Genomic DNA, 7,898 nt, shown 5'->3' on the forward strand with positions numbered 1-7,898 from the left:
GATGCTCAGGGAGGTGATGGGGCTGCACGGCCGCTCCCGGAACCGCCCGGTCCTGCCCGGTGCCCTCCGGTGCCACCCGCCCCCGGTTCTCGTGACTGTGTATCGCTATGGGTCCATTATTCACCCACAGCATCCCTCGGGAAACTCCAACCGTTGTCCTCCAGCGGAAAAGGGAAAACTCCCACCCGTGTCAGGGAGAAGGAGCTGGAGCCCCCCGGCACGCACAGCCCGGCGCTGCGTGGGTGCTGCTGGGCGCTCCCCGACACGGGCGGGGTGGCTGGATTGGGACACTCTGGCTCCTTCCCACCGGCCCGTGGGTCCCGTGAGCCTCAGCAGGTCCCCGTGGGGATGGGGACGGAGCTGAGTGCTCAGTGGGTTCTTTATTCCCCTCGCCCGGAGCCGGGGTGTCCGCGCTGGGAAAGGAAAAGGCTCAGGAACATCAAACGGTTCCCACGAGCCCCCGCCCGGCGCGGGGGTCACATGAAGCACCAGGAGCGTCTCGGGAGATAAAGAGGCTTGGTGGGGCTGGGAGCCGCGGTGGGGGCAGCCCCATCACCCACAGAGCTGCCCCGGGCGGGGATGGTCCCATCTCCTGCCGGGTCACCCGATGGGGCCTTCCCTGTCATCCTATGCGAGCTCTGGGATAGACATGGCACGAGCAGAGCACCGACATCCCAAGCGCTCCGCAGCCCAAGACCAGGCTGGGATCGGCGCCTCCCACCTACCCCGAGGGGGAGGAAGGAGGGATGAAGGTGCTTTCAGGGTGGACAAAGATCCTTTTAAAAGCTCTGGATTGCTGGAGGTGGGATGTAGGTGAGAAACACCCAGAGCAGATGTTCCCTCATGACATTTTGAGGATTTGGAGCAGTGGAATATGTGGCCGATAAATAAGTTGTTTTAATTTCTTATCTGCCTGACAGGCCCCTTGACAACCTCTCCTGCTCCTGACTGCTCCAAAGGCTTTGACAACTCCATGGAGGAGCAGTCGGAGGAGCAGGACCAAGCGCTGTAACTGGGACACTTGGGCTGCAGCTCCAGGGGAAGCCTGGGATTAAAGAAACAAACCCTTCCCGTCGAACAGGAAAGGCAGGAGCTGACTCAGGCGTCTGGGAATGGGCAGGACAGAAACAGGAGTTTGGGCTCACAATGGGTTCAGCTCAGCCTTTGCCATCAGCCGAGCATTTGCTTTGTGCTGCTCTGGGCTCCACTCCCATCATGGCCTGAACTCAAACAGAGTGAAATTTTCATCACTGAGAGCACAGAGGGAATTTTGATCCATTTGGGGACCTTCTCCCCCAGTTTACCAAAAGGCACATCCCAAACAGGCCTTTTCCATCTCCTGTTTAGATTTCAACAGCACAGAAAACCATGAGCGCCACTGGAGTTTGGCTCCAGGGCAGAACAGGGTTTGCTCCTCTCTCAGCTTTGCTTGTCCCCAGCCCAGGAATCCCCACAGGCCAGCGGGTGTGGATGTGCTGGAGCCTGCTGCAAACCTGCTGCCCTGGCTCTGGCTCCACTGGTCTGGGGGTTTTGGGGTTCCCCCGCAAAGTGCCAGCCATGGTGGGAGCCAGGGACGTTCTGGGCTCACAGAGGGATCCAGAAACAGTGTTTTTAGGGGTCTGTCTCACTGGGATTTTGCACTGGTGCAGCTCAGCTCCTGGGATTGTCTGTGTCTGATGGAGACCAGCAGGATTTGCTGCTTCCTGTGAAAACAGTTCCATTCCCCTGGGACCTGCCTGCGTGGACGCTGTGGGAATCCCAGAGCAGGGAACCCCAGCTTGGGGCACAGGACAGACGGGACGTGGGGACTCAGGGAGGGCTGGGCTGGTCCTTTCAGGGACAGTGGGAAAGGGAAAGTTTGGAAATGGAGGGGGCTTAGTGATGGATTTCAAAGTCATCTTCCCCTCCCCTTCCCCCACTTTGTTCCAGAAATAAATTAAAAGCTCTCCCTCCAGGAAATTAAAAATAATTTAAGAAGGCTGAGCACAGGACTTGATGCACTGGGGTTTTGGAGCTGGGGATCCTGTGCATGGAAGGGAGAAGGGTGGTGGAGGTGACCCTCTGGAGCTTCTCCAGAAGGCACTGGCACCAGATTACTCCACCAGGGCCATTCCCTGGGGCACAGATGCCCTGCCCTTCCCTGGCCTCAGGGCCTGTCCTGACTGAGGGAGCCCCCTTGCACCCAGGAGACTTCCATGGCATCTGTGACCTTGCTCCAGCAGAGTGCAGGGAGGGACACACCAGAGCTGGGAGCCTGGCACTGGCCATGGTGGAAATCATCCTTCAATTCCAGGGCCCAGCTCCCCTCTCCCTGCGCTCATCCTGCTCAGGGGAGCCGCCGTCTGCTTCTCATCTGCCGCGCGTCCCGCTAACCGCTGCAACGTGCCATGGGCTTTGAACCAAATTGGTCCCAGAAGGAGCCCTGGCACTTGGCCCTGTGCCCGCATGACATCAGCCCTGTGTCGTGGCCACAGCCAGTCCCGACCCCTCTGCTGGGAAGGAGGCACCGGAGTTCAAAACTGCCCGGCGCAAGATGGGCTGGGGATCTGCGGCCTTGCCGGGAGCTGGGGGTGCAGGAGCAGGTGAGTGTTGGTGCTGCTGGTCCTCAGGTTCTGCCTGCAGCCCCCGTGCCCTCTGCACAGGACCATCCTGAGAATCCTGCCATGTCCCTGAGAGCCTTTTCCAAACACTCCTGGAGCTCTGGCAGCCTTGGGACCGTGACCATTCCCTGGGAAGCCTGTTCAGTGCCTGAGCACCCTCTGGGGATAGAACCTTTTCCTGATATCCAACCTAAACCTCCCAGTGATGCTTGGATGGGCTCATGCTGGTGTCTTCAAGCCTTGAGCACTCCAGCACCAGCCCATCCAGGACACAGGTCATCCAGGGGCTACCATCCCACTCGTGGGCTCATCCTGCTATCCCAGTGCTGAGACGGGCAGTTTGTCCCGAAAGAGTTAAGGGTGAAACATTGCAAATACAAAAAAAATTACAAAAGAAAAAAGTGCCCTGAACCACATGCGACCTAACCTCCCCAGCGGCTCATCTGAGTTTAATAATGGAGGAGGGAAATCTCCCAAAAAGCTCTCAGAGAAATTAAAGTAAACAGTGTGCTGACCTCCAGCCCACACTGCCCCGCCGCTGACTCGCTGGCCACGGAGCTCTGCATTCCCTGGCATTCCCCGTAATTGTAAACACATTCGGGTAAATACAAGGGGAGGGGAGTGAGGGGGTCCTGGGGAAGCAGCTGTCCCCACAACCAGCTGAAACTGGGACTGAGCATCCGGTCAAAGCCATGGGTGACATCTCTGGGCAATGTGGCCATGGATGTCCCTGGCTGTGAGAGCCTTCACAAGGATTGAGGGCTGTGAGGATTGAGGTCCAATGTTGCCAGTGGGAACAGGAGCCACTGGGACCACCACGCTGCCAGGTTACTGCAGAGCTGGGGCTGGAAAACCTCACGTTGGGAACGGTGGCAGGTCCTGCAGATGGAGAGAGGAAGAAGAGAAGGGGGATGCTATTAACAGGTTTGTCCTCTTGGCCTCACAAAATTTAAAAACAACGCTCTTATTTTCATAGATCCTGGTCATTTTTTTGGGCTGAGGAAAAGAAAAGCAACCCCAGGCTGTACAAGTGCTGGCGTTCCTCTCTGGAGAGGGGCCGGAAAAGCTGCCGGTCAGGAGGGAGGAAGCACCACTGCCAGCCCAGCCCCATCCCTGGCCTTGCTCCATCCTCATCCCCATCCCCAGCCCCAGCCCTCTCTTGCTCTCATGCGCAGCATCCCATGGTCTGCATTTCCCACAGGATTTTCTGGGGAAAACACCACTCGAAGGCTGGGGAAGGGGCAGAGAGGGCTGGATCCAAGTGACCCCATTCCCCTGCCCACAGCCCCAGCTCCTGGCTGGTCCCGCTGCCCGATGTCTACTTGCAACTCGAATTCATTTTCAATCAGAATCAAAAGCAGTGGCAGATGCACTGCATTTGGTGAAAAATGCCAGGAATCTGCAGCCAGATTGGATTTCAGAGGAGCTGGGAATCCCACGGAGGCCAGACCGTTTGCACCAGACCGGAGGTCAGAGCCTGCTCACTGCAACAGCTCCCAGCCCCAACAATCAGCCTTTGGGCAGCACCGGGAGGAGGAGGAGGAGGAGTAGGAAGGGGCTGCGGGGCCAGGGAGCCCAGCGGAGGTGCGACCCTCCTGCCGGAGGGATGAGCCACCGGTGATGGGGACCTTGGGACACGCAGCCCTGTCACCCAGCGGGGGCAGAGACCCCCTTGCCAAACCACCCATGCTGGGGAGGAAGCCTCCTTACTCTTTGCTTTCCTAAAACCCCCCCAAAAATGGATTTCTCTTGGCCAGGGGAGCAGGGCTCTGCCAAGGGAGGAGGGCTGGCTCCCGTTGACGTTTCCTCTGCGGTTTATCCGCTGCTGAGCCACAAAAGGGGAATATTGCTGCCGACTCCACCCCTTCCATCAGACTAGGACCCAAAAATCATCCTTTCCTCTTGGCCTGTGAATCACTAATAAACTCCAGACAGAAAGGTCTGATTAGGAAATTGTTTGGGAAATGGAAAGGAAGGGGGAGGGACAGGTCCTCGCCACAGCCGGTGCCTCTGGGTGGCTTTGCCCCTCGGCGTCCCCTCCCAGCGCGGCGGGCGGGTCCCTGCCTTGGAGTCCTCAAATCTGCTCCAGCCACGGTCCCATCCCAGTCCGGCTGCAGGCAGAGCTCTCCAGTGGATGGATCTATTTCTCTTCAAGGATTTGGGGATGAAAATCTCTGTGTACATTGAAGTATATATTTTTTATTTGGTCACTGTCCCTTGGCGGTTCCGGGGCCGCGGCACGCAGGGAAACATTCGCGGGATCCTCACTAGAGTGTCCCTGGAAGGGCTGCTGTCATTAATTGGGAAAGGAATGTGTGACATGTCCTGCAGCCCAGACCCCTCGGCAGCGACGGGACCGTCCCCTCCCTCCCTGCCGATGGAACGGTGACGGCCACGCAGCTGCCAGCACCCCCCAATTGCTGCACACTCATTCTGACACAGAAAGGCTCCACATTTGGACCTCATAACGCAGAAAAACGTCAGGATTTTTAAATTTCAGCCTTGGACCCAAATCTGATACATTCCAGAAATGCTTTAATTTATCCCTGTGTCACAACATTCAATAAAAGGTTTCATTTCAGCTGCTCCGCTTTGATTAATAACTGTAACAGATTCTAACCTGAAGGAATCCTCTGATATTGCGTCCGTGGAAATTAAATGTTTGATTGCACATAGTCAGGATTTTCTGATGTGGAAACAGTTCCACTAGAGAACTTTGAACAAGCTCTAATCAAGAAACACTTTGAGTTATTTTTCCTTCACCTATAACAAGTCAAAACATCTGTTAAAAATTCAATCAGAGCACAACTGGCTAAAAAAACCCTAAAATTTTGGTTGTACAATGAAATGACTGTCCAGGTTGAAGCCAGGTGGGATGGCTGGATGTGGGCTCAGCACTGGTGCCCACCTGGCCAGCACAGGCTGCGAGGAGCAGTGTCCCATGGAGGGGTCCCACAGCCCATCCCCTCCTGGCCTGGCATCATCCAGGTGCCACTGTGCTTGTCCCTGTGTCCCCATGAGCTCCACAGCCCCACCAGCACCTGCCACAGCATCCTGGTGATGATGATGATGGCCACTGAAGCAGCAGGAGCCACTTGGGATCCCCACAACAGAAGAATGGAGCAGAAGGTGCCTTTTGGTTTGAAAATGATGTTTTCCATATGCTTGAAATCCTCTGTGCTTTAGTAAAGATGGAAATACTGGGATTTCCATTGTCTATGTACATTTTCCTTTCTCTTTCTTCTACTTCCATGGCACAGTAAGGGGTTCATATCTCCTTAAGCCATGGGAGAAGGCAGACAGATGGGAAGGAAGAAGGAAAACCAAAATACCATAACAATTTGGGAACAGGAGCACTTTTCCATGGGGACTGTGGCTGGCAACCGCTGCTTTTTGGTGCCGATCCTGGCTGTGCTGTGCCACAGGCGCCCCTGTGCCAGATGGGGAGTGGTGGCACATTTTTGAGGTCAGAAAGCAGAGTTTTCAGCAATTAGAGCGGCATGCCAAGATAAACCCCCACTTCCTGGTGGATCTGTTCCCATCAGCCATCATCCCAGCGAGACAGACCCCAGCGAGGGGCTGTGCTGGCGGGAACAGCCCGGCAAATTCTCTCTGCATGGGTGAAATTCCCTCCGCTACCGAGGTTATTATCTCCCAACAGGAACCAACAATATCCTTTCATTTAGGCACTAATTCGAACAATGTGCGCTGGCTGGGGGAGGAAGGGCGCTCGCTGCTCTGGAGCCTTTGAAAAATCCAGGCAGGAGCCAAACCAGAGGGAAAACAAAACCCTGGGATGATGCAAATGGCTCAGCAAGGCAGGGCCAGGACCAGAGCTGGTGCTGGTGCCTCAGGCTCTAGCCATGATGCTGGAAATATGGTGCTGCCAGTGCAGGGCACGGCACAGGGACAAGCAGGGCACCAGGCACCGTTCTCCCAGCTCCTAGCCAGGGAATGTCATCCTTCAGGCTGTGCTGGAGCCAGGAACCCCATCCATGGGGGTTTTGCCCACTGGCAAAGTCACTTTCTTCACTTAACCAGCGTGTTCAGCCTCGCGATTCCAATTCCCACTGCGCAGCAGGGTGCAGTAAAAGACTTCTAAACTTCTTTTATCACAAAGCTTGCACGAGGCACCAGGAAAAACTGGAGTGTGTAACTGAGAACTGTAAAAACACCCTAATTTCCATTTTGCAGGAGCAAACAGGACAAACACAGCAGGGGAAGGCAGCACCCACCAAGTGGAGCTCTTCCACCACCACTCCAGCACGGCTGGTGGCCGTGTCCCAAGGGTTGCACCCACCTCACTCCCCATGGTTTGTGATGGGACCAGTGTGGTTTGGAATTGCTCCTCAATAGGGATCTCTGCCAGCATGTGCCTGGCAGCAGCATCCTTATCTTCATCTCATCTTCATCTCCATCATCTCCATCATCTCCATCTCATTCCCATCTCTGTATCCAGCCTCATTCCAGACCCCAGCCCTATCTCTATCCCTGTCCATGTGCCTGCTGGGATGCAGCCTCCCATTCCCACTGGCTGTCCCAGTGCTAATCCCTCCTGGGCACACCTCACGGGGGTTTCCAGGGGAATATGGGGAGTTTTCCCATATTTGCTCTTTGAGTGTCGCTGTTATGAATATTCGCTCCCGCGTGGGGAGAGCAGGGGCGTTCCCCACGTTCCCCGACAGGGATATCAGTTGGAACATCATCTAATTGATTACATGGAAATTGCTGCTGGTGGAAAGGGAAGCCCTTGCCTTGCTCTTGGTGAATTAATTTTGCTTTTGCCATTCTTGGCTGTGCTCAATTAATCTTGTTAAAGTGATAAAATTTTAGCTCACACCTCACTCACAGGGTACCAGGGAGGCTCCTGGAGCCAGGAGGTTGGTTAATCACAGAATAGAATCATGGAATATCTTGAGCTGGAAGGGATCCACAAAGATCTTTAAGTCTGAATCCTGGCCCTGTCCAGACACCCCAACAATCCCACCCTGTGCCTGAGGGTGTTGTCCAAACGCTCCTGGAGCTCTGGCAGCCTTGGGGCTGTGACCATTCCCTGGGAAGCCTGTCCAGTGCCCAAGCACCCTCTGGGGGAAGAACCTTCTCCTGATACCCAACCTAATTCTTCCAGTGATGACGGGATGAGCTCAACAAGGTGCTTTCGTGGCCAGGAGTACTCTGGCATCAGCCCACCCCGGACACAAGTTACTCAGGAGCCACCATCCCACCGGGTTCATCCCAGGCCTCCGGGACTCCAGAGTGCCGTCCCTGCCGGGGCTGCCGCGGCCACCGGGCTCAAGG

Source organism: Corvus brachyrhynchos, unplaced genomic scaffold, assembly GCF_000691975.1.
Source record: "Corvus brachyrhynchos isolate BGI_N302 unplaced genomic scaffold, ASM69197v1 scaffold65, whole genome shotgun sequence".
In the NCBI taxonomy this organism is placed as follows: domain Eukaryota; kingdom Metazoa; phylum Chordata; class Aves; order Passeriformes; family Corvidae; genus Corvus; species Corvus brachyrhynchos.